The 27,879-nt window shown below is 41.5% G+C and overlaps 1 protein-coding gene across 4 annotated transcripts in view; it reads right to left on the bottom strand.

Annotated features, from left to right (window-relative positions):
* Osbpl8 (oxysterol binding protein like 8) overlaps window positions 1-27,162 on the bottom strand; it is a 126,394-nt gene extending 99,232 nt beyond the window's left edge. For 3 of the 4 annotated variants that reach the window (XM_038314590.1, XM_038314592.1, XM_038314593.1), the window contains exon 1: window positions 26,851-27,162. The gene's annotated coding sequence lies outside the window, so the exon portion shown is untranslated. Of the gene's footprint in view, window positions 1-25,809; window positions 25,852-26,850 lie in introns of all 4 variants that reach the window. The other variant, XM_038314591.1, reaches the window with a different exon arrangement.
* Window positions 27,163-27,879: the final 717 nt, after the last annotated feature.

Below are 27,879 nucleotides of genomic sequence, written 5' to 3'. Positions count from 1 at the left end.
ATGGACCTGCTGTGCTTCTGTCACCATGTGCTTCACAAATTTTGAAAGCCTTTACATTTTTCAGAAACTCAATTCAGTTCATTTGGAAATCAAGATGAAAAAACTTTCCCCATAAAACTATGCAGGCATGGTGGCACATGCTGCAATCAAAGCACTGAGGCAGAAGAATCAGGAGCTTAAGGCCAGAAACTCCTTTTCTTACATAGAAAACTCAAGGACAGTCTAGGCTACAGGTTACTCTGTTTACAAATAAATAAAAACTAAAAACTAAATAAGACAATGATCTTATGACATTACATATAGACTGAAATTTCTGTCCTGCCTGATCTCACAGCCATTCAGTTCCAAAGAAACACACAGAGGCTTATATTAATTATAAACTGTTTGGCCTATTGGCTAAGGCTTATTATTAAATAGCACTTGCAACTTAAATTAGTCCACAATTCTTATCTATGTTTAGCCACATCGCTTGGTACCTTTTCTCAGTGAGGTGTTCTCATCTTGTTTCCTCTGTGTCTGGCCAGTGACTGATTCCCTTTTACTTTTCCCAGAATTCTCCTAGTCTTTTTGCCCCACCTATACTTCCTGCCTGGTTACCAACCAATCAACATTGTATTAAACTTATATGAGTGACAAATCTTTACAGTGTACAAGAACATTTTCCCGTATCAATTACATCTATACTTCAGAGACACAGGGGGTTTATGGTTTTGGAGGGGAGTTTTTGTTTTTGTTTTGTTTTTGATTTTTGGTTTTTTTTTTGGGGGGGGGGTATGTGTGTGCACGCGCAAGCATAAGTATGAAGATTAGAGACAGTACTGCTATGCATCCCACACTGGCTTTAAACTCATCATGTAGCCCAAGGTGACCTGGATTTCTCAGAGAGCCATGTGACTCAACTACCCAAGAGCTAGAATTAAAGATGTGGGTAAAATAAAGTAAAATTTTCTTCAATTCTGAAGTATTTTTGTATTAATATATTTAAATGATTATTTCTCCACCATGAATATGTTCAAATGTATAACTGATAAAAGAATACAGATCTTCTTAAGATACTCAATAGATTTTCATTAGGATTCTGCACATATAATAGTGATTTTCTTGTACATTTTATATAGAAAGTGTTCTTTTTAAAGTCTTGTTTCTTAGAAAGGACAGCAACAATACCTAGCTAAAAACTTGAGCCATTTTATTCTCCGCATAAGAGAAATGTGTGATGAGAAAACGAGACACACAATGAGAAATTTATCTTTAGATCAATAATGCTGACCTTTAGAAAAAGTTGTAGCAGTGAGCTGCTGCAGGAAGCAGAGTCGCAAGGTGGTCTCTGTGCTGGCTGATTTTTGTCACCGTGACACAAGCTAAAGTCATCTGAGAGGAGGAGACCTCCATTAAGAAATGCTTCCAGAAATGTGGGGCATTTTCTTAATCAGTGATTGATGGTGCTCTATCTCTACCATCAAAACAAACAGAGAGAAGAATGAATGGAATACAGCATGTTAGTGGGCAAGGAGCATGTGAACAAGTAAGATGCAAGCTCACCATGCTGGGCCAGTGAGATGACTCAGTGGATAAAAGCATTTGCTATCAACCCTGAGCCAGGACCCACATGGTAGAAGATCACTCCTGCCAGGTATCCTCTACCTCAGCATGTGCACTTATGTGCACATACACTGCCAGGTATCCTCTACCTCAGCATGTGCACTTATGTGCACATACACTGGAAGAAAGAAATGTATGAGAAAAACTGAAACAGAGACAAAACTTAAGAGCATACGAAGATAAAAAACTAAAAGGAAATAAAACCAACAATTTACAACAAAAAGGCAAGAACCCCAAACATACATTTATTTGTTCAATTTTTAAGACAGTCTTATGTAGTCCAGGCTGACTTCAAACTCCCCATATAGCCAAGCAAGACCTTAAAACCTAATCCTCCTGTTGCCATAATGCTCCCAAGTACCTAGACTAAAGATATGTGCCCCCACCCTCGACCCCAAAGTTATGCTTAATAATCATAATCAATAATTAATAATAAACTAGGCCGGGCGGTGGTGGCGCACGCCTTTAATCCCAGCACTCGGGAGGCAGAGGCAGGCGGATCTCTGTGAGTTCGAGGCCAGCCTGGTCTACAAGAGCTAGTTCCAGGACAGGCTCTTAAAAAGCTGCAGAGAAACCCTGTCTCGAAAAACAAACAAACAAACAAAAAATAATTAATAATAAACTAGTAATGATAATTCAAAAACATCACCTTCACCCAGCAATTCTTAAAGCTAAGACTGCTGTCGCGGGCAAGCTTGCAGAATAATGTTAAACCTGAAGAAGTCAGAGTGGAAAACATACTTTCTATCAGCGGCTCTCACGCCTGGACCCCACCCTGCTTTTCCAAGGCATACACTGTGAGATGACAAAATTTTCAAGGGTAAAAGGTTGGGCAGATCAAAGGTTGAATCTGTTTGACCTCCCAAAAGCAGTCAGTTATACCACCATATTCCCAACACCTCCCCCAAAACGTGATTTGAATTTTTAATCAAAAATATATTCAAGCCTGGTATAGTGGTGCATAGCTATACTCCCACCATCTGGGAGGTAAAAGCAGGAGGATTAGGAGTTCAAGGCCAGCCTTTAAAATATAGAGAATTCAAAGCCAGCCTGGGCTAAACGAGACACTATGCAAAACAATGCCCCCTGCCCCAGTGGCAAACACACACACACACACACTCTCTCTCTCTCTCTCTCTCTCTCTCTCTCTCTCTCTCTCTCTCTCTCTCTCTCTCTCTCTCTCTCCTACCATAATCTTAAAGGAAGCTATTTTTCTTTCCCATTTTAGGCCATTGTTACCTTAAAAGTAGCAGATCCACCTACTGGGTACACTAGGAAATAAATTGTCTTCTTGAACCCTGTTAATTTTGTTTCTGACATCCACTCCACCCCCTTCTCCTCTCCACCATCATTTTTAACTTGCCAAGAGTTTACCCCTTTAAGTGTTCACAGCTGGATTGAGATAATCGCTTTCTATATATAATACAAAGTCTGCTCTTTAAAACCCTAGCATTCCTCAACAGAATTTGAGAGCAATTAGGAAACTTCAAATCAACTTTTCGACACCATTTGTTTTACATATGAAGAAACCAAGCACAGAGTGACTACGTCATCTGCCTAAACTATAGGGCAGGAAACAAGGTCCTAAGTTTCTTCAGTACTGAGCTAATGTTTTAAGACAAAATCAGTATGAGGACTTATTAAGAATTAAAACTGACCGGTGGGAAAACTGAAAAACTAGCATTATCACACAGCTCTGGCTCGGCATCTAAAATATCCCATATACAAATATGTGCATGTGCTTGCTGTGTGCACAGAAAGAGAGAGTAGGAAGAGAAGACAGAAAAGAGTAAGACCAACTGGGACTATTCAGACTGCTTCAGACAACGAAGAGCCTGGTAGCCAAAGAACCAGAGTCTCCATAGTTGCTGGATTTTACACTGAGTGCATGCTTGTATAGGACCATACTTCTTTTCCTTTAAAAAAAACTTGCTGGTCGTGCTGCAGCACTCAGAGGCAGAGGCAGGGGTGAATGGATCCTGTAGCCTGGTTTACAGAGATACTCTATTTCAAAAAATCAAGTGCGTGTGTGTGTGTGTGTGTGTGTGTGTGTGTGTGTGTGTGTTAAAACTAGAAAAATTTGGTTTAAAATCAGAAATTGCTTAAGTTTATATTCTCTTCCCCCTTCCTCCCCTCCTCTTGATCACACACACACACTCGGCCCCTCTCCCTGCTGAGTACAGCCAGCACTGACACTGAAATGGCCTTAACTAGTCTTCACATTAAATGTGATCTTCCCAGCTGAGTGAGATAGAAAACTGTAAACTGTTTTAGTTTAAGGCTAGCCTGAGACACAGAGTCAGACAGTCTCAAGAACAACATAATTTTTTAAAGTGCCTTTCCTTTTTTGACTACCATAACCTCAGCAAGGTGTGGTCTATGCCTGTAATCCAATCTACGTGGCAGGAGGCAGAGGCAGGTGGAACTCACTGGGAGTTCAAGGACAGCCTGACCAAAATAAAAAAATAAAAACAAAACAAAACAAAACAAAAACAAAAAAAACAAAACAAAAACAAAAAAAACCCAAAAACAAAACCAAAAAAAACATAACCTTTATTAAAATTATTCTAACAAGTTAGAGTAAAGAAAGGTTTGAGTTATAAAATATATATTTGTAATCTTCATTTTTAAATGTACACCAATTATTCAAGTGTTTTGTTTTGGGACAGGGTCTCACGCAGCTAATGATGATCTTGAATTCCCAATCTTCCTGCTTCCATCTCCCTGGTGCCAGGCCTGAATCACCATGGCCTGTTTATTAAACTGGCTTTAATCACGTTTAACCAAATCTCCTCCATAAGTGTAAATATTATGTTATCCATACCTTGAAGGCTGGTGAAGACAATGATGAACAAGCTCACTTCTAGGAGTAAACTATGGACTTTAGAATTAGTAGGCACAACAGTAAGACAGTATTACACTTACTGTCTTAGTAGAGCAGTCCAACCTCTGGGTCAAGACCCCTTTGGGGGTTGAAGGACCCTTTTGCAGGGGTCACCTAAGACTACCAGAAAGCACAGATAGTTACACTATGATTTGTTACAATAGCACGCTTACAGTTATGAAGTAGCAATGAAATAATCTTATGGTTGGGATCACCACAACATGAGGAACTATATTAAAAGGTCACAGCATTAGGAAGGTTGAGAACCACTGTCTTAGTCTGTTTTCTGATTCCATAACAAAAACCTGAAACTGAGTAATGAAGAGAAAGCTAATTTGGGTCAGCCCGGGAAGTCCAAGATCAGGTACCTGCCCACGAGGGGTGAAGGCAGAGAGCTACATCAGCACCTGTGGGAAGGACAGATGAGGACATCTAGGGAAAGGGGGAGGGCAGCCTCACTTGGCAACCAAGGAGAATGAATATGATTCCATAAGAAAGCTCTTCATCGCTTCTAAGAGTCTCTTAAAGGTCCCACCATCTCTCTTACATTCATGTCCATATTTCACTTTGAGGGCAACGAACTATACCCACAGCACAGCACAGGTCCATAGACTCTAGCAGTGGCATGTCTTCAAGGTTACTTACTTTTCATAATTTAAAGAGAGATGTCTTAAGTGAGAAATTTATGTTTTCTTCCAATTCCCTTCTAACACATGGAAAAGTGGTACCCATCTACTATTCACACATAGCTCATCTATCACCAATCTAATGCTTACTTTGCTGCTCCATTCTCTAGAGCATTCTTGATCCTCTACACTGGAGTTTACCCCATGCCCAGAGACTGGCCTGGAATGGTCAAAATGCTGGCCTCAGCTTTCAGACGTCGGGATTACAAGAGCGTAACAGCCCTGGCTCTTTACACACGTTTTAAACTATTGTTTTCATGTAGGTATTTTCTCTCCTATCACCAGCCTAAAACTTGCATTCAAAACCGTACATCAAAAGGCCTAGAGCAACGATTCAAACCCTTTCTTTAAAGACAGAGTTATTTTTAATTATGTGTGTGCATGCATGCGTGTGGGTGTGCCATGTGTGCAGGTGCGGAAAGGCCAGAAAAGGGTATTGGATCACCTGGAGTTGAAGTTACCGGCAGCTGGAAGCTACCTGACTTGGGTGTTAGAAATCATACTTAGTTCCTCTGGAAGAACACAAACCACTTTTAATGCTGGGCCCCTGGTTCCAAACCTTTCAAGATCAATCAGAATCATCCTAAGGATCCTGAGTCTGTGGGTCTTCAATAAAGCCAAGGACCTGCATTTTATTTTGGTGCTGGGGATTAAACCCAAGGCCTTGCCCATGTTAATTTAGTAAGTGCTTTTCCATTCCCCCCCCCCCACCTTCTTGCTTTTTATTTTCTTCCTTTAAATTTTATTTATTTAATCTAGTGGAAGGGAGCATAAATGTGGAAGGTCCAAGGAGAACTTGCAAGAGTTGGTTCTCTCCTTCCACCCTCTGAGAGCATGGACTGCCTAGGGCCTTAAAGGTGTGCTAAGGTGAACCACCTAGGTTGGTTCCCCTCACACATGTCTATCAAGAAACCTGGAGGACTGATACAAATGATAACCTTAGAAAGGGCCTTTGGAATGCACTGAAGCATTCTGACAATTGAGAAAATGAGAGGTCCAAACAGAGGGAGATTCAAAAGGAATGTTAGTGCATGGATTTTATCTATTTTGATTTGTCTGACCAATGTGACCCAGCCCCAGATGGAGATGGACGAGCCAAGCTGATCAGAACGGTAGAATAGTACTTGACTGGCCATAAAGACACCCATATGGCTAACCAGGCCCGCAGAGCACATCGTGGGGATAAGCAGGACCTCGTGGGTTTACAAGGCAGAGAGGAGCCCCATCCAGAATTCACATGTGGTGGAGATTCTTCCTAAAGGCAGGGAGCAGGTGACAGTGACCCCTCCTCTATTTGGTGACCACTAGAGGGACCCTGTCCAGGTCCACATGACAGTTGTCGTGTCTGGGAATGCTGGTGTGGCCAAACCCCTAGTTCCTGGAGTTGTGAGGAGCTTTGGGTATTGGACTAGGATAATATAGGCAGCTCCCTCAGAGTCTCCCTGAATGCAGCTTCAGTCTACTCTTGACAAGTCCAGAGTGTCTGCTGACAGCTCAATGAGCTTTTCCCAGATGTAGAACAAGCATCCAGTCCCTGAATTGTAGCTCCAATCCAACCTACTGAAACAATGGATAGCTAATGCACGGCAAAGGAGTAATTAGTAGAACAGAGGGCCAAGAAGGTCTGAGTGTGCTTTTAGATCACGGCCTGTCCGTACTTGGACAGAGTCACTGTAGAAACAGGGCCAGACAATCAGATGCAATCACAGAAGCAAGGTCACACTTGAGCTTCCTTCCTTCCCCAAGACCACACCTCCCATCCCCACAACTGACAGCAAGACACTCTCTGCCTCTGTGGAGGTATGGTCGAAAGCTTAGAGAACAGCAACAGCAGCCCTATACCAGTGGGCTGTGACTGGCTTCACTGCAGGAATGCAGGGCAGGGAGCAATCCAGGTAGCTCACGGTCAGGGGAGGACCTCCTCCTCACAGCGTTGCTCCTCCCGCAGCTCCAGGATCAGCGATCAGCGCACCAGAGGCTTCTGCACGTGCCATCTCTGCTCTTCACAGTGGGAGGATGAAATGCAGGATGTGGAGTGCTCCTTCCGGCACAGCAAGCTACAGGCTATGCTGGGTCCCTGAACAGACGCTCATCCATAAACAGTCGAGGGTCTGCCCAGCCTGGACTGCCGTGAAGGGTACCCTAGCAACACAGCAGCTCCATACTGATAGAACAAAAATATAGGCTTGTGAACCCAAGAAACCTTAACACGGAAATCTCAACTCTTAAGTCGGGTGTGGGAATACAGATTTGTAATGCCAGTGCTTAGGAGTAAGAGTATCAAGAGTTCAAGGTGGCCAGGGAAACGGGAACATACTTTCAAACACTACACTTTGGAGTCAGAGACAGACAGGTTGATTTCTGTGACTTCTAGGGCAACCTGGTCTACATACCAAGATCTAGACCAGCCAGGGCTACACAGTGACACCCTAACACCAAAAAAAGAAAGGGAGGAAAGGAAGGAGAGAGGGAAAGAGGGAGGGAGGAAGGGAGAGGAGAAAGCGAGAAAGCGAGAGAGGGAGAGGGAGAGAGAGGGAGAGAGAGAGAGAGAATAGTCAAGGTCATCCTTGGGTACATGCAAAATTTGAGACCAACCTGGTCTATCCGGCTACATAATATCCTGCCTTGGTACCCAGAGCCTGGAGTCTGGCGGCAGACAGAACTCTATCTAACTCTTAGATGCTCTCACGCCTCAGATGACCCAATCTCTTTCCACAGTATTATCACACTACTACCCGATCTCCTTTACACAGTTTCCCCAGGTACTGTGAATTCTTTCAGTTCCTAACAAAAGCTGAGTTCCTTGTTTTTGCAGAGTTGTTAAACAGGAGTACTCCTTTTTCCTTCAGTTCATGCCTTTGGATCCTCTCATCCCCTAGGTCAGCAAATCCTTATAGCATCCTCTACTCTTGCCTATTAGGAATTCCCACAATGGAGATTTCAAAGTGAGTTGTAGTTTCAGTTGTAAAATTAGTAATTTACCAGCGTTCCTTCCCGCCTACACACACACACACACACACACACACACACACACACACACACACACACACACACGCACGCGCGCGCAGGGGAAGGGGTCAGAGCACATATCCGCCTAGCATCTGCTGAATTGTATGTCAGCTGCTGGTACCGTGATCTGTACTCAAATTGATTTGTGGTCTTGTAACGGTGACTTATGCTACAACCACAAGAGCAAATGTATTATTCAAGAAGTAATAGAAAGCTAGGCATGTGCACTCACAATCCTAGAAATCAGAGGCTGAGAAAAGAGGGCGGCAGCAGTTCAGTGCCTGCCTGTGCCACAGAGTACTCCATCCTGCATAACAGAAGCAAGTCCCTGTCTCAAATACAAGTTAATAAAACAAAAGTAGAAAGATGCAGCCGGGCGGTGGTGGCGCACGCCTTTAATCCCAGCACTCGGGAGGCAGAGGCAGGCGGATCTCTGAGTTCGAGGCCAGCCTGGTCTACAAGAGCTAGTTCCAGGACAGGCTCTAGAAACTACAGGGAAACCCTGTCTCGAAAAACCAAAAAAAAAAAAAAAAAAAAAAAAAAAAGTAGAAAGATGCTAGAGATATCTTTCTTATCTTTTAATTCTTAGAACCAAGATACATGCTTAAACTCAACCATCTGGAAGCTTTAAAGGAAAAATAAACACCTTCCCAAGACAGAATGATAGTACAAACTCCTCTGCAATCATATCTCTTTATTATTACCTGAACTTAGTACTCCAAATGCTACACAGGTAGGGATAATGCAGCCTATAAAGGGGGGTTGTTGTCTGGTTCTTGTTAGTTTTTGAAATAGGGTTTCAGCCATCTGAACACAACCTCCAGCCTGCTGTGCTGCCATAGATGACTCTGAGATCAGAGTGCAGGCAGGCATGCGCACCAGTCTGGTTTATACAGTGCTGTGGGCTGGACAGGGTCATCTGAATACCTGGCAAGCACTCCAGCAATGCAGCTACACCCCCAACTTCCATTATCAAAATTCTTAAGAGAAAATTAAATTTAGATGTAAGACTGCTTTATGGAGTACACTCAGATGGGGTATCTGCTTGGATTTGTACTAAGCCACAGACAATCAAAAATTATATAACACTAGTTATATTTAACCAATAATTACCATGCAAACTTCTGCAAACTGTTCTACAAAATCTGACAATCTTTAAAATGGAAAGAATTCATTCACCAACTTATTTCTCTAAAGCACAGTGCCAGATCAGCACAGCATCAACCAAAACAGGAAACAGAACTAATGAAAATAATCTCAGGGTATATTTTAACTAATGAGGCAGAATAAAGGTTACCACAAGCAAGGCATGGGAACACAGACCTATAATCCTAGACTCTCGGGTCCTGGGAAGCGGAGACAGGAGAACCAGGAGCTCAAGGATATACAACCTGGAGTACACGGGACCCTGCTCACAAGACAAGACAGAAAGTCACCTCTATTTAGTTGTTTTGTTTCCTAAGACAGGTTTTATGTAACCAGGGTGGTCTCAAACTCCCAACACTCCTCTCCCTGCCTCTAGAATGCTCTATTATAGGTCAATGCTCAACCAGACCATACCATTCTAGGGACCATTCAAGCTGCTAGTACACAAAGCAATCTTGAAACAACTCTTTTCTTATGACCTTCTAAGAGACACGAGAATATGTGTTCTCCCTCTGGTCTCTGCTTATGTTTAACTAAATCTGACACTTCTCATTGTTTCCTAAGTGAGGAAGGTTTGGTTCAAAACGAGCTCTTATTTTTTTTCAAACGTCAAATTTATTCTCAAAAGATCTAATTTGCCATGCAGAACATATGTTAAAATAATGAGGTCAAAAGCATTAAGAGGAAGTCAGAAGAGCTGGGCATAGTGGTATATGTCTGCAATTCCATTCTTGGGAGGTAGTAGTCAGACTTGGCTACTGGCAAGTTCAAGGCCAGCCTGGGATACGTAAGGTCCTATGTCAGGGGTAGGGGTCCTAAATATGTTTCTGAATGATATTATTGCTGAAATAAATACAAGATAACTTTGGACTCACTAATTGCCTCTATATATAAATTCTGATTTATCTGTTTAAATCTGGTCACATTTGTACTCTGGGCACAAGTCATAGACAGGTCTAATATCTGACTTCTGGTTTTCCTGAGTGACATGCTGTAACACAAAACAAGCTCATTACAAACTACAGACTATGAAATGAACAAATTTTAAGAATAAAATTTGACATCTAATGTACGAACATGGCTCAGGAAAACAGTGTCCTGAGGCACAGAACAAAACAGGCCAAAGCTCACTTGGTCCCTTACCAGCTCATAAGCAAATGTTTCCTGTAAACATGGAGTCTATAGGAAGTGAAGGCATCCCATTTATAAAATGCCTATATCATTTATTCCAGAACTGTTTAAGGATTATGTAGTTTAGCGCATTTCCTGATGCGGATTCTAACCTCTAATATCTTCCTCAGAAGAACCCTCAAGGTCATCTGTTCCCAAGGCTCTCCCTTACTAAGACCAGAGCAACTAAGAGGTTTGTCAAGGTCACACATCCACTTAGAAAGATAACATACCTCTGGCAGGATCCTTATTTTCCTAGTGTATCTCTTTTCTAAATCAATATGGAAATGCTAGGTTCCTCTGGCCCATCAGAGGTCTCAAAAAGTAATTCAAGTCTTAAGGACTATGCTCACAATTATGCTGCTATTAACCACATATTAACAATTTAGTTCTATATATTAAATGTTTAAATGTTTTTAAAAGATCATATCTTTAACTTATAGCTAAATTTTACCTGGTTCTACAAATTTTTCTGTTTTCTTCAAAGTTTTTTTTCTAAGAAAAATATTAACCTTGTTTTGACATGAGAAACTAGAAAAGATAAGTGTGTTTCTCATTCATTAAGTATGGCAAACAGTTATAATAAACTTAATGAGTTATCCAGTTTCCCACAAGTAAAAACTCATATCCACACTTAAGTTGAAAAATCTATTAATAATCATATCTTAAACTGCAAGATCTAATCTTAATTCAAAATAATCTTATATAATTTTATCCACTGATATTCTATTTCAAAAACACATTAGAAAAATTATCCACTATGATCAAGTAGGCTTCATCCCAGAAATGCAGGGCTGGTTCAACATACAAAAATCTATCAATGTAATCCATCATATAAATAAACTGAAGGATAAAAACCATATGATCATCTCATTAGATGCAGAAAAAGCATTTGACAAAATTCAGCACCCCTTTATGATAAAGGTCTTGGAGAGATTAGGGATACAGGGGTCATTCCTAAATATAATAAAGGCTATTTACAGCAAGCCGACAGCTAACATCAAAAACAATTTCTTCAGACTTAATGAAGATTTAGAATGGCTTTCAGATTTGGCCATAAAAGAAAAATATGGAATTGAATATCTACCTAAACCTGGCCTAGATGTTCCCTGACTGTAATTGCTAGGTATAAATATTACAACCAAAGTACCCATTGCCTTTCATTTACAATGCAAGTAAACAAGATACTAATTACACTTCTGTATGCCAACTCAAAAAGATCTATGAAAACCAACACAACTTCTACTATTCAAATTAAGAATAACTACCAAAAATCAGCAATGGTGGAGATGACTTTTAAAGTCTATTCCTAAAGGAAATTCTGATCAATCTCAAGGGTAGAAAACTTATAGTGAATTGTTTTGTTACTATTGTGTGTGTGATGTGGGGGAGGGCGGAAGGGGACACACAAGTGTCGCAGTTTATTTGTCAGAGGACAACTTTCACCGTTTTGTGTTCTAGGGATCAAACTCCAGGTCCGACTTGCACAGCAGGCTCTTTAACCACTGAGCCATTTTATCTGCCCTAAGAGAATCACTCTAGCAAGAGTGTATCTTCTGTATTTAATCAAAATCACAAAATTATTAATTTCAGTTGAGAAGTCTAAAGAAACAACTATCATGAGCTACAAAGTCCTCCAAAATAAGCAATGGCTTACTAGTTAACATACTGAGGGCATCAGGCAACCAAGTTCCACTCTAGGTTCCAAGCACTGTTCCCTCGGAAATGACAACTCTTCCTGTGGGCTGTGTTTGGGTTTTGTTGGTCTTGGAGATAAAACCCAGTACTTCACACCTGTGCCAACCACTCTACTCACCGTATTTTTCCTTTCTTTGATCCCTACATCTTTTCTCCAAAAAGAAAATGAAAGTTAGGTAGGAATGCTGACACCAGGTAAAATTGCCTGGCACTTAAAAAGCCTACAGCCCTACTTGCTAGCTACCTCTCCCTTTTAACCTACAACAAAGCCGGCCAAAGGACAGACTCTATTGCCCTGATCTCAAATGCTCCACCTAGAACTCCTACTCACCGGAAAAGCCTAACACAGAGAGTAGTTCACATCCGGTAGGAGGGAAGGATGCCTAGACTTTGCAGACTCTAGGCCAACCAACAATTACCAGGCGCCTAAGGGAAAAGTCAGCCTGCAAAAGAATGATTACAAAAACAACAACAGGCCATGGGGGATAATGCCAGTACAACATAATGGGAAAGAGAATCTGTGGATTACCCTCAGGAAAATGCTAGGAATGGGGTGAAAGGAAGCCCCTAAAGACAGACAAGAATCACAAGCATGAAAGTTAAAATAAGGCAAGCAGGATCATCCTAAGAAAGCCCACCAAGCAAGTAGGAAAACAAAGGCAGAACATTACCAAGGGCACAGGCATTTCATAAAGCTGGAAAAGCTTAGGATTCAGACTACAATGGCAACTGTGTGGAACAAGTTCATATTCCACCTTTTGGAGGATGGACTGGTTTCAAAATAAAAGTCTATAACCAGGCTCTCTGATTCCCAGGCAAGAGACAGAGAAGAGAGTTGGAAATAGAATGTGTCACCACAAAAACAAAGCCCCTTTGATGAAACTCATTTCCCCAGGTAAAAGATCCTGTTAGCTGGAGACTTACGGACAATGTCTCAGTCGGGTACCTGCTGGTGTCTGTAAACGGGAAAAGCTGTGTCAACGGTGGCCATGGCCAGAGTGACAGCTAGATTCTAACATTATATTCTTACAAAAGTTCACGATCATCCCCAGCTGTAAAGTGAATTCAGGAAAAGTGTGAACTACATGGGTCCCAGTCAGAAGAACAAAAGTGAGCCGAGGACATGGCTCAGCAAAGAGCATTTGATGAGCAAGCATGAGGACCTAAATTTGGATCCCCATCACCTAAAAAAACCAGGTGGTGTGGCCTGAGCTGAAGGGGCGTAAACCAGAGACTGAGGCAGAAAGATCACTGGGGCTTGCTTGATAGCCAGCTTAACTAGAGAAACAGAAAGATCCAAGCTCAGTGAGACCCTGTCTCAAAGGCAAAAGGTGAAGAGCAATAAATCAGGAATCCCATCAATTGTCCTCTGGGGTCTCTCGGTCTCTCTCTCTCTCTCTCTCTCTCTCTCTCTCTCTCTCTCTCTCTCTCTCTCTCTCTCTCACACACACACACACACACACACACACACACACACACACACCTTGGGGATGTAGACTTCAACAAGAATATAGAGGGGAGAAAGGAAGCTATGTTATCCAGCTAAAGAGACTTAGAATGAGGACCGGCATGCTGGCTCACTGCTATAACTGTAGCACTCAAGGGACTGGGGGAGGAAGACTGCTGTTCAGTTTGGGGTCGGCTGGAGTTCTAAGTTAGCCTGGGCTACAGTGTGAGACCCTGTCTCAAAAGAAATAAACAAAGTACAACAAAGGGAGTTATAGGAAGAAACCAAAAAGGCAAACTGTTAAACTAGAGACTGACAATTCAAACTGAAAACACAGTGCAAGAGGTAATGGGATGGAGTACGGGGACTTCATGATAGCGGCATATACTGTAAGCAAAGCGGACAACTAAAAATAAGGAAAACACCAAGTCCTGTCCGACTTTCTTTAAAGTGCAGTAGTCAGAACTGATAAAGTCTATGAATCTTGATATTGTTAACTTTTTTCTAGTAACTCATGGGCTACATAATAAAATCTACAGAAAAGGGATCATAATTTGTGCATACTGCCTAATCCAAACTTAAATAATATTTCCATAGTCATAGTATCAGCATTACTTGCTTTTGTCACTTATAAACAACCTCAGGACATGATGTAGAGCTACAGTTACATAGCGGAAAGGGTGTTTACATAGGAAATTTAAGGAAGCCATAATTTTAAGAGATGAAATAGGAAAGGGAAAAGTTTTATATTATCTTCACCTGGGCTGAGAGTTAACTGGTAGAGCGCTGGTCTAGAGCACGCAGGGTCCTACATTTGGTTCACGGGGTTAAGGGAGGCTTTAGATCAAAACTGAACAGAAATTAGACAACAGAAATTATAGCACAAGCTATAGCCAGCATTTGAGAAACAGAAGGACCACATCAGCCTAGTCCAAACAGTGAGTTCCAGACCAGCCACAGCCACACAGTGAGAGCTTGTCTCAAAAGGAAAAACTAAATGAATAAAAAGCAGGCAGAAACTACAATCTTTACAAAAACACTACAGCTTTCCTTCCATCCATATTCATAAACCATCTCCCTCCATGAACCCTCATCGGTTCCCTAACAGAAGGAAACGTTCTTTAAATAAAAAGGGTGATTCTTTACAGCTTAAAGTGTCTTTTTCCTGCAGGTTTGCTCTATCTTTAAGGCACCGATTCTCTACTGCACGTGACCTCACTTCCCCCAGAAGACCTTTAGCAATGACTGGAAACATCTTCCATTTGTTACAGCTAAGAGAAGTACTGGAATCTTCGGGGAGCAGGGATGGGCTACTCATTCTCTAACACACAGGAACTCACAACCAAAACTTACCCAGCTAAAATACCATGTGCCAAGCTGAGTTCTGCCTTAAGAAACTCTTCTAGTTTTTAGTTTCCTCTCTTCCTAGTTCTCATGGTAATGTCTGCATACAAGACAAAGTTTTCATGGGCGTGGAGACTGGCAGAATCCATCTAAATACAGACTCACAGGCCTCTCAGGTCTGGCCCCTGTAACAGCATCATCTCAGCGCCACTCCTCTCAGCTATGGTTCTTACAGATATTCTTAGGACCTCAAACATGTCATCTCTTCAATGCCTTACAGCTGTTACTGCATTAGCTACCTAAGCCCAAATTTTCAGTAGCTTCCCATAATCAAAATTACAGACTATTGTGGTGTGTTCCTGTTTAGGATACAGTTTTCTTCCGTCTGGAACCAGTTTGTTGACTTAGCAGGTGTGTGCTCATGGGGGGAGGGGCTTAAGTGTATATGCAAGTACAGGAGTGTGTGCAGGAACACAGGGACAACTTGTGTGTGGAGGCCAAAGGACACCTCGGATACCACTCTTCATGCACTGTTCACCTAGTTTCTATCTGAGCCCTGAGGCTTACTGATTAGGCTAGGCTAACCGGCCAGTGTGTCCAGGCATTCACCTGTAATCAGCTCGGGTTCTCAGGCTTGCAAGATCCTCAGCTTGTGCAAGCACGAGCTAGCTACCTAAGCAGACAGCCCTGTGAGCACTCTACCTGTTAATTTAGGGACTCTGGATCCTTGGAGCCTATGTCTACTACCCATAAGACCTCAGCCTCCAGACCTGGATTTTCACCTGAGAGGAAAAGTAAAGAACAAGCACCCACTTCTCTGCCATTTGATCCGGCAGCGACAGCACCTCATTTTCAGCACATTCAGCAGATGACAGGGAGGAGGACTATAGTGAGCAGGAACAGCAGCTGCCCTTCCCACCTCTCTCCAGCAAGGCCTCCTCCCTCCTACCAGGAGCCTCAGGACAAGGTTGCTGGCTCTTACTGCTAATTTCTGTTTCCTTCACTTTCTAGTAAAAAAATTCCTACTAAGTAAGAACCACGACAAACTAGCCCCCAGGGTGCTGGCCCTGGCCTTAGGCACAGTTTCCCTTGCAGCCTATCATTTCAGCCAAAATATGCATTTTCTTCCCCTGTGGCCACCCCAGGTCAAGGTAGAGAAAGTAAGAAGTTCTGAACTCACAGTCTGGCACCAAGCCAAATCTGTTCTGCTTCTTTGTAATTCTAAAATAAAGGTGATAAGAGAATCTATTACACCAAAATTTGTAAGCAGTATCCACATACTATTATAAAAGCCACACTATGATGCACAGTGCTATTTTTCCTTACATCTGAACTGCTCATCTTAAACGGTAGGATAGTCACAAGACACAAAAGTACACACTTAGCACACCCAGTTTCTGTAAATTCTTCCCCTAATCTCACTTGAACAAGGTACCCAAGCTGTCTTGTCGCCAGCTTCCCGCCTCACCGTTCCTGCTCCAAAACACTGCTTATACCATGCTCCTCCCGCCCCAGAGGTGGCACACTCCCACTAGAGATTCTATAACTTAAGGAGGCCTGGATTTCGTTGCAAGACACTATAAAATTTTATAAACTACTACCCACATACAAGCATTTGGCAGCCAAAACTCAAGTTCCCTCAGTGACAGTCATGAGAAATAACTGCACTGAGCATGACAAGGTGCAGGACAGATTCCACCGACAGGTTGACCTTCAAGCCCAAGCCTTCAGTGGGCTCCATGCCTGCAACCCAACCTACACGTGTCTTTCATTTTTAAAAAGAAGAAAACCTTGGCTTGGGAGGATTAAACATGATACGTGTCAAGAACACTTAGGAGTCAATACACATTAGCTATTATTATCATGAGCAATGGACTATTCCTCAAAGGCACCTGCAGGAGCTATAACTCCCTCAGGCTATCAATTTTTAACAACCCTAAATAAGAGAGCTGCTTTTTTATTTGAAAACAGTCACGATCTAAAACCATAACCCTTTCTTCAGTCTCTCATTAAAATAGAAGATTTGTGGAAACCAGCTTTTTTACTATTTAGAAACACAGTATATCTCAAACATTACATATACATATAAGTGTATATATGTATATTATCCCAAATAGCAATACAATATATATAGATATAAACATATATATGTATATATGTGTGTCAATATATATATTGACATGGGTATATTGTCAAGTGAGAATAGAATAAGGACTTCCAAAAGCTAAGTGTGTTAAGAGTATAATTTTATATGTATGTGTGTATGTATATAGATATAGATATCAGAGTGCGCCACAGATCATGAAAAATACAAAAAATTACAAAATATAATGAAGGTTTTTAAGTTTATTTATTTGTATTTAATGTTTGAGTGCTTTTCATGTATGCCTACAGGCCAGAAGAAGGCATCCGATTCTATTGTAGATGGTTATTAGCCACCATGTGGTCACTGGGAATTGAACTCAGAACCTTAACCACTGAGTCATCTCCCCAGCCCCAGTATAATGAAGTTTGAGATTCATAAATAACAAACAGATACCAGAGTAAAACGCTTAGCTAAGAAAAGCTGCAAACCCTGGCTTGGGAGATAGTTTGGTCATTGAAGGACTTACAAACAAGGACACAGTTCAGTCTCCAGAACACAGGAAAAAAGGTGGACAGTGGCCTCCTGAGTGCTGGGATTAAAGGTGTGTGTCACCACCGCCCAGCCAATTGCAGACTCTTAATGACTTCCTAAAATCGCTAGGACATTTCCCATCTACAGCACGCTACTGGTACAGGTCCAGATGACCTGATTAATTTAAACAAAATCTTAAGATAGTGCCAAGGATTTAAATAGTCACGGAATTATCAGCTGAAGCTGAGAGAGAATTGACTTTGATTGAAATTACAGAAGGCACATGTGGATCCAAATCATAACTGAATTCTGGTCATATATTTCCCTCCAAACATTCCCCTACAAGAATTTTAATTCAGAGGGATGATGTTACCTTAGAATGGATCTTTTTACCATATAAACTGAGTAAAAAAATTAAAAATTTATGTGGAAAAGGTCTCTGAGTTAATTCTAATAGGAAAATTGAGACTTTGTCAATTAGCAGAAATAGTCCCAGCAGAAATTATACTACCTATTAATAATGATAAAATTGACAACTTATAAGAAAAAAGTGAACTCTGGCAAAGAGCTTGCAGTAATTTTTTTGGGAGAGATTAAAAACAATCTTCCTAAAAGTGAGAGAATTCAACTTATAAAGAGAACTAACTGGATCCTTCCTCGCATTGTAGGGGACACACCAATAACTGGAGCCCCTACATTCTATACTGATGCAAATAAATCAGAAAAAAACAGGTTACCAATCAGAAAATTTAAGTAGTGGATCAAAGCCCTTAAGATTCTGTACAAAAGTCAGAATTCTATGCTATTCTCATGGTACTAAGGGATTTTAAAGAACCTCTCAACATAGCTACCAGTTCACAATATGCAGAGAGTTGTTTTGTATATTGAAACAACTAAATTTATAATAGATGATACAGAACTGACTTAATTATTTATTTGGTTACAAGATACAATCAGGAATAGGAATCATCCCATATACATAACACACATCCAATCGTTGCCAGGTCCTCTAGAACAAGGTAAGGCAGAAATAGATCAATTATTGATTGGAAATGTGCTGAAGATCTTAGAATGTCATAAAAAAATCATGTTAATAGCAAAAGTTAAAAAAAAAACCTTTTCTATCACATGGCAACAAGCCAAGGAAATTATAACAAAATGTTCTTTATACAACCAAATAAAACACAGGATGTAACCCAAAGGGTACCCAAAGAAATGAAATCTGGCAGATGTATGTGTCCCATTTTGCAGAATTTGAAAAACTAAACTATGTACACCACACCATTGATACCTATTCAGGTTTCAGGTTTTCAATGGGTAACTACTTTGAGTTCAGAAAAGCCTGCTTCAGTAATCACACAGTTGCTAGAAGTTACGGCCATCATGGGTATACCTGTACAAAAAAGACAAACAATGCCCCAGGATACGTCTCTAAGAAAATGAAACAGATTTTGCTTATTATACTATAAAACATATTACAGGTATGCAACACAGGTATATACCTACAGGGCAGGTAGTTACAGAAAGATCAAATTGAATTCTAAAGGATATGTTAAATAAACAGAAAGGGATGATAAAAATCCCTTCAAAAAACATTGCTATTAACTTTGAATTTTCTAAATGCTACTGAGAAAGGAACAAGAGCTGTGGAGAGACACTGGATAGTAGAAACACTACAGAATTAAATCAGTCGATATACTTTAAAGAGGTACTGACCTCAGACTGGAAGCCAGGACATGTGTTACCTTGGGGTAGGGGTTTTGCTTTTGTTTCCACAGGAGAAGAAAAGCTATAGATACCACCAAAATTGATAAAGATTCAATTTGAACAAGAGATACCTCTTAATTAGAAGACATGAAAGACATGCTTTGTATTTGATCAGATATAACTTGCCAAAGAGAATCTCCCCAAAATTAGGGTTGGGGAGGAATTTTGTTTTTGTCTTTTCAGGAGAATGAAGACATCCAGTTAAGGAATCTGAAGACAACTGAACAAACAAGACATCTGAAGAAAAAGGACACAGCATCCAGAAGAAAATGTCCCAATAAAAGAGAGTAAATTGACCTATTGGTATATAACATTTCCAAATGGATAAAATTTTATAAATCTTTCCAAATGTTGTTTCTGCTATTCTCTACAGGCATATAATCCAAATAATCTTTTTGTAGTCCCAGTCTAGTTAAAGATTAAAACTGGCTTTGGAGTTTAGAGTCTCTCTCTCTAAACCCAAGCATGCTTATTAAAGTGAAATCCAAAATCTCTGTCTCATGAAAGAAGAGCCACCTGATATGAAACAGAAGAAAAACAAATTATTTAAGGACTATTTTATTCCCACTGATCTTATAATCCCTTTGGTTTTATATTGACTCTAACAGCTTTCTTAAGGTATAAAATTTATCATTTTAATTATTATATACATTCACACACTAAACTTTTTGTCATGATATTAATGGTCATATAGAGTATTAACTAATTCTAGAAAAGGTTTCCTCTACCCTTCTGTACATGATTTTTAAGGTTTGAGCTATCAGCTTCTGCAGTGAACCATGAGCACACCTAACAATAACCTCTGAAGACTCCAAAAGGAGGATGGGGCCCCACAATTACAATTCCACCAGGACTAGGATAACACCACTAAGCAAAAAACACCACTTAAAGATTGGCTTTGGACTACAAACTGCTCAGAACAATTTCGAGGTGGCTAGCTGAGATGATTCAGTCTAACAGACTATTCTAGCCAGGACTTGAAATAAGTCCTGCACTTTCCCATTACGCAAAGACTGGACAACAAATAATACAGCTACCTCTCCCAGGACTTGACAATCTATTTTTTTCTTTTTTTGATTTCCTAAAGATAGTGTCGCCCTCAAACAGCAGGAAGTAAATTTAAGAATACGATGCCCACATTCCCAAGAGGTGGGTGGTTTTCGGCTGTTCAATGGGGTATGATATTTATCATTGTTTAGAGGGGGATTGGTTACAAGTTGTTGTTGGTAATGAACAGGAAAAGGGTACACAAAGGAAATTAGACTCAAGGTTCTTGTTTTGAAAAGAAAAAAAGTGGGATATAGACATGATAGAATAAAAGGGTAGAAAAGAAAAAAGGGAGGACGTAGATATAAGATTAAAAAGGTAGATTATTGAATCTACTTTTAAAAAGCAACTACTAATTTCTAAATGTTTTATATTGATTAGATTTTTTAAAATCTAATCAATTTGCATACTGTATACAAATTTTGTATATTGATACAAATTTAAGATTAATTTTGTTAGAACATACTGTACATACATTTTTACTCTTGTTCAAGGTATTGTACCTATACAGCTCATTTAACAATGTAATGCAAATTTCTAGTCCTTGAAAATTATTACCTACTGTTTAAGATAATAACAAAATGCAGATTAGTAGTTAATCACTTATTATAATTAAACTTGTAGTCTCATTAGGTATATTTTCAAGGTAAAACAAAGAAATATTTTAGATAGGTCATCTCCAAAAACTTCAGAGATCTACAGAATATGGCATTTAAGGTGTTTTAATAACATAGACTCTTCCCCCCACCCACACACAAAGGGTTTCTCTGTAGCTCTGAAGCCTGTCCTGGAACTTATAGACCAAACTGGCTTCGAACTAACAGAGAACCACCTGCCTCTGCCTCCCAAGTGCTGGGATTAAAGGTGTGCACCACCTGGCACATAGACTTTTTTTTTAAATGGGATATGTTTGTTCCTGGCAGCACCAATCTACTTCAGAAAAGATAATGGACATCAAAGAAACTCCACATGAAGTTTACATTCTTTGTGGTAAAAGTAAGCACTGGGCAAGAAAATGCCCTTGTCTGGACTGCTGACAGTATGCTGTTGTAATTAAACAAGCAGAACACAAAAGAAAGTGACTGCCAAACATTCTCAAGACAAGGCAGGACAGCCCTTCTGAATATCCTGCTTCATAGAAAAGTCTGTCAAATATGCTAAGCTTGTAGGCCAAGGAACTTTGGGTGATTTTCCAGGCAGCCAGCTGTTTCTGTCATTTCTCATTTTGTGGAAATAATTTGCTTGCACTTCATGCTTACTCAGTTAATATTATTTCCTTCTTGCGTCTCTGAGGGAGGTGAAGACTAGATAGTTAATAGTTTTCCTTGTTTACCTGACACAGAAAGCAAGTTATGGAGCCAGGCAGTGGTGGTGCACACCTTTAATCCCCGCACTCAGAAGGCAGAGGCAGGCTGATCTCTGTGAGTTTGAGGTCAGCCTGGTCTACAAGAGCTAATACAAGGAAGGCTCCAAAGTTACAGAGAAACTGTCTTGAAAAACCAAAAAAAAAGTAAGTTATAATAGAAAGTGAGTTAGGTACAAGACTTTGAACTCACCAAGAGAAGGAAAAATATGGAGTATTTTCTCTGAATTTGTCAAATGCAAATGGACTAGACATTACTGATGTATTTATTGTCTGTATATATTGTATATAATTATTGTACTTATTGCATATAGTTATTCCTACATTAGTTATAGTCTTTTTATTTTAGACAAAAAGGGGAAATACAGAGGTATTTCATTTGTATTTTAATAAATAAAACTTGCCTGAAGATCAGAACACAAAGCAGCCACCTAGTCAGCCACACAGGCCAGGCTGTGGTGGCACACACCTTTAATTCCAGCAGCCACACTAGTTAGCCACAGAGGCTGGGCAGTGGTGGTGCACACCTTTAATCCTAGCACTAGAGATGAATATAAAGCGGATGAGACAGGAAATCTCTCTTTCAATACGAAGAGCTCTCTAGTGGCGTGGCTGCTTTCCTTTTCTGATCTTCAGGCTGAATCCCAATATCTTTCTCTGGGTTTTTATTATTCATGCTACACATGTATGCATGAGTGCATACAAATATCTCATACATACAAGCACACACAAAGAGAAATGTTTTAGAAGCCTATTAACTGAAAAACCACTGAATTCTAGAATAAAACAGAGAGGAGACATCGTCATGGTTTAGACTCACCTATATCTCTAGAGAATTGTTCAAAAAAATGTTACTTGAAAACTCCTTGGCTTTTGTTTTCCAAAACAATGAACATAAAAGTGCGGTGATAAAGATAATTTCTTTTAAGACAAAGTCTAGGGGTTGGAGGGATGGCTCAGCAGTTAATAGTACTTGCTGCTCTTCCAGAGGACCCAAGTTTGGTTGACAGCACCCATACCAAGTGACTCAGCATAGCCTATAAACTCCAGGTCCAGGGGATGGATACCCTCCTCTGGTCTCCATGAGCACCTGCACTCATGTGCACACTGACACACATATATACATAATTAAACAATACATATTTCTAAAAATTTTACAGGGCCAGATTTTCTGCCACTCATATCCCTTAAAGTTTTACAATTCTGAGGAATCTAGCATTCCTTGTGATCTATGACAAGAGACAGTAACCAATTAAGATTCACTTCTTTCAGAAAACATTTTCACTCAAAAAAAAAAAAAAAAAACCTACCTGGGGGGAATGGTGGGGAACTTCTGTAAAAGGAGCACCAGATCAGGAATTCAGTGTCAAGTCTGACTACAAAGAATTTTCTTTTCTTTTGTTTGACTAATCTATCACTCATTCCCAAAACTATCTGGGGGAGGGAGGATGCTTTTTTAAACAGGATTCTCTGTGTAGCCCTGGCTGGCCTGGAACTCACTCTGTAGACCAGACTGGCCTCAAACTCAGAGATCCGCCTGCCTCTGCCTCAAATGCTGGGACTAAAGCATGTGTCACTACTGCCTGGTTCTCCCTACTTTTAACTAAGTTGCTAAGCCAGCCTCTTGTTTTGCATTTATTTATTAATTTATTCAGATGGGTAGTGCTTGTGTCACAGAGGAGTGTATGTACGTGTGCATGCAAGTGTGTGTATGTGAGTGTGTGTACATGTGTGTGTGTGACGGCCAGAGTACAATTTAAGGAAGCTGGCAAAGCTGGCAGTCAGCAGAGCTCAAACTCAGAACTCAGGCTATCAGGTTTGTTCACAAATGCTTTTACCAGCTAAGTCACCATGTCAGCATGCTCAAGCTGATCGTGAACTCATTCTGCAAATCAAGTGGGCTTTGACCTTGTGATCCTCTTATCTCAGACTCCCAAGTAGTCTGGGATTACAGGCCTGCACCACCAGGTCTGGTTTTGGTCCATTCTGTCCCATCCTCTTTAAGATACCAGTTTACCTTCAGACACACAACCTACTCCAAAGCGAAACATAAAAAATGCCCTTCTCCAAGCAGTTCCCAGGTTAAATGACTTGTTCCCTTTATCATCTCACTACTTGTACCTACTTTGAAAGACACTATCACACAGTCCAATTGTTCTCCAGCCAAGTATCTGGGATTACGTTTTTATTCATACAATAACTGATAAAGTGGGCTGTTGCTATTTTGGAGAGTTTTCACTGCTGGTGAATAACAAAATGGATTATTGCTATTGTGGAGTGTTTACATCGCCTAGAAAGATAACAAACGTAAATTTAATCAGGGTAAAGCCTGGGCGTATGGAGTTCCAGATTAAAGACTTCTTCCCTTTGAGGTGTATAACTCACAACATGTTTGGTGAAGAAAAAAGAAAAATCGCCAAATCTTCTAGATTCAAATTTGATTTCATACTTTTTGTGAGGGTCTGCAGTATAGACTAAGTCAGAAGAATAAATCTAACATCTCTGATGTGGTTATTATATACTGACACGAGATCTACACACATTAGTCTGTATATTTACCCATGGTTCCGCCCACAAGAAAACTACTTTCAACCATAATTGCTTGAATTAAGTACTTCTGATGATCTCCTTGCATGCAGTCATCAACATTAAGTTTCTCAGAGGTCTGTGGGGTTTTTGTTTGGTAGGTTTTTTTGGACAGGATCTCAGGCTAGCTGCAAATCCAAGGTGTCCCTCCCTCCTCTATCTCCCAAGTGCAGATCAGCAGCAAACACCACACCCAGCATGTCAGTAGCCCAAAGTTGTACTTATGTCTCATTTGTAGGTCATAGTTATAAGAATAACGTATTATCTTATCCTCACTTTTGATTACCTGGTATTCCAAGATTATTGTTATTCATGTTTTCAACTTTGGGTATAATACAAATGTCAAAATATACCACTTCAAGTATTGCTGTAAGGGCAAACGTTTTCAAAAATAATAATGCAAAACATCTATAAATTCTTTGTCTAAATTATCAATTGCTGATGAATTAGTAATTGCCCAAACCAAGTTGAAATGTACTATGCCCACTCAATGTTTAGTTAACATCTTGCAACAAAGATCTTTGTGTAATGGCATATTTTATAAATTTACAATTGTCTCAATTTTTTAAAAGGCAGCCGAAAAGAAGTTCATCTCAAAGGACTGCATAGCTCTCTCCAAAGTACATATTTTTAACTGTCAATTTAAAAAAGAATTCAGAAAATTTTGAATTTTTTCTAAGTATATATAAATTTTTATATTTTATAAAAACAATATTAAAAATGTAGATATTTTACCAAATATCTAAGTCATATGAATATGTTAAGAAACATTCACTTGCTTCAAAAATACAACAAAAGTCAGGCAGTGGAATACACATGGCAGACAGAAGGTTGAGACAGAAGGATTTTGCCAAGTTCCAAGGCCAGCCTTAGCCTTGGTATAATGAATACCATGGCCAGCTAGGCAACACAGCAAAACCCTGTCTCAGAAAACAAAAGCAAACAAACAACAAAATTGAAATGAAAAGACATTTGCACAGATGAGACATTCAGTAATGACCACAACTCAATGAAAGGAGTAAACCATGCCCAGTTTTAATTAGATAATCATTTCTAGGCACCTGTGTTGATCTTTGTGGCTCAAACCGTTCAAACGGAATTTGACCGCAACAACTTAATCTCCATAATTAAAGACCTTTACGTAGGTCTTAAGTTTCATCTATTCCCTGTACTGGCACTTTAAACAAGCATACTGTAGTCATTCTGCAGACTTGCTACCAAAAGAAAGAGTAACATATTTGAAATTGGTTGCGTTTTTAATAGAGTGCATTTTAAAATTGTATGGCCTTTTCCTTCCTTCGCCAACCTGTTCTATAAAACTAGCGTCTTAAGAATCTCACTGCAAAGCAGGTTCTAGCAAGCGTAGCAACTGATCCCAGTCTCTCTGCATGATCAAATTTAGATGAAACCCTAAGGGAGAAGAAAACATAACAAGCAATTTACCTGTTCCTCTCTTGCTCTTTGAAATTCTTAAAGTGGCAGAAACTGTTTTAAACGGAAAAAAAAAAAAACACTTTAAGTTGCACTAAATGGGGGCTAATTACTTGGATATAGCTCTGCTATATCCAAGACATTCTAACACTACTAAATGTTACTTAAGTCTTCCAGCAGCAAAAAGGCAAAAACTTCATTAAGTTATTTAAAGCAGATCTGCTCATATCATCAGATAACTTTTCCCATCTGTTTAGAGAGTAACCTAAGTTACTTACTTCAGACGGCATTTAGTTAAAATGAAATTAGGTTATGTTTCACAACGCAGATGTCGCCCATAAAGAAGTGTTAGATGACTTTAGTGAATGGAAAATCTGCATCTACTGTTGCTTCGCATCCGCCGGTCTTGAGTGGGTTGCTCAATGAACCAGAAGCATGCTCCCTACCAAACTCCCTGGCACCTGATCACTCTTTCCACAACGCAGCAGCAAACAAAACGGAAAGAAAAATAAGTGCAACGAAGACCCCGCCTTTTCTCCTGTGTGGCAAGAGGGCCACCGGAGGTGAGGTTGAGGGAACACCGCGACACTCTCTGCAAAGGCGGGTGCGGTCTGCAGAGAGCGGCACAGCCACTTCAGGGGCTGTCACAGGAAAACCCCGAAGCCTTGTCTTAAACCGCCCCGAGCGACAAAGCGCCAGGTCTTTCCCCCGCTCGCGGGGGGCTTCCGGCGAGCCCCGCCATCGCACTGTCAAACTTCGGGAGGGGCAGACACTCGGGACCCAGAACGCAGAGCCGCCCCCGCCCCCATCCCAGGTCCCCGCTGGGCTTTGTACCGCTGCAGACGCACCTACCATGGGCCCCAAAACACGCCACCCCCGCCAGCCGTGCCAATCTCCCTTCCCGAAGGGACAAAGGAGCGGGGAGAGGAACTCGCGGCGCGGGGTGCCCAGGAGTGCCCACAGCCCGAGCTCGGAACATGGGACAGAGGGAGTACAGTCAACCTAAAGGCACGACTCCGCTGCCTCCCAACTCCAAGGACGAGCGCCACTCACCGATGCGGAGCCCCTGAGGCGGCGGCTCGCCGGGAGCAGGCTTCCGCGGGATCACGGTGACCCCCGGGCCAGGGGTCCTAGTGTCCGGTGGGACCCCCCCAACTTCTCTCGGTGGCGGCGGCCGGCGGCAACTGCGAGCGGCGGAGGGCGCAGGGGGCTCGGCCCCGAGCGGCGCGGGAACTCAGGTCCCTCGGCCCCGCGGGCCAGGGCGGGCCCCCCGTTTCCTCCCCTACCGCCGGCGGCTCTCGGCAGCGGCCAAGTCGAACACCGCTGCCGCTCGGGCTGCCGCTGCCGCTACCACCGCCGCCCAGCTGGGAGCGCGTCGCAGCCGAATGCTGTCATCCGCCTTGACGCCGCCTCGCTGGCAGCCGCTAGCCGCCACGAGCCTCCACCTTCCAGGCCACGCCCCCTCTCGCCCCGGCCCAGCCCCCAGCCCCCGGCTCTCGCCACGCCCCCTTCCCGTCACGTGACGCCGCAAGGGGGCGGGCCTGGGTATCGGCTGCGGACCCGGAGCCTACCGCCGTGGCAGCGGCCCGGACCCTGGCTGTGATGGCGAGCTGTGGCGATCATCTCGCCTCCGGGTGCTCCTCGGGAGGCCCTGACGTCGAGGGCCCGGTGTCCGTTGGTCCCCTGAGCGAGGCCTTGGGGAAGGTCGGAACCCGGCCGGCCTCACCTGAGCCGATCAGGACCCCGCCTCCCAACCTCCTTCCTGCTCGGTCCAGATCCCCAGCCAGCCCTAGAGGAGGCTTCAAGTCGAAATTGTGGCTTGAAAAGCTTTTGGGAACTGCTGCTTCCTGTTCGCAGCAGAACGCTCACTGTGGCGTCTCACTTGCTGTGTTCCTCTGAAAAAAATAAAAAAGGTTTGAAACGTGGGTTTCGGTCACACTGGGATGAAAATAGCCTTGCAGGCTTTTTTTTTTTTTTTCCTAGTCATGTTCAGGATCCTCGTGCCAGCTTTTACAGTCATTAAGTTTTACAGTGAGATCGGTGACAGTTTAAATAAATACGTGGCAGTTTGGCATTGCCTCT

The sequence above is a fragment of the Arvicola amphibius genome, chromosome 17 (assembly GCF_903992535.2).
Source record: "Arvicola amphibius chromosome 17, mArvAmp1.2, whole genome shotgun sequence".
Taxonomy (NCBI): Eukaryota; Metazoa; Chordata; class Mammalia; order Rodentia; family Cricetidae; genus Arvicola; species Arvicola amphibius.
The sequence above is the reverse complement of the archived record's forward strand: the minus strand, read 5'-3'. Positions and strand labels throughout refer to the sequence as shown.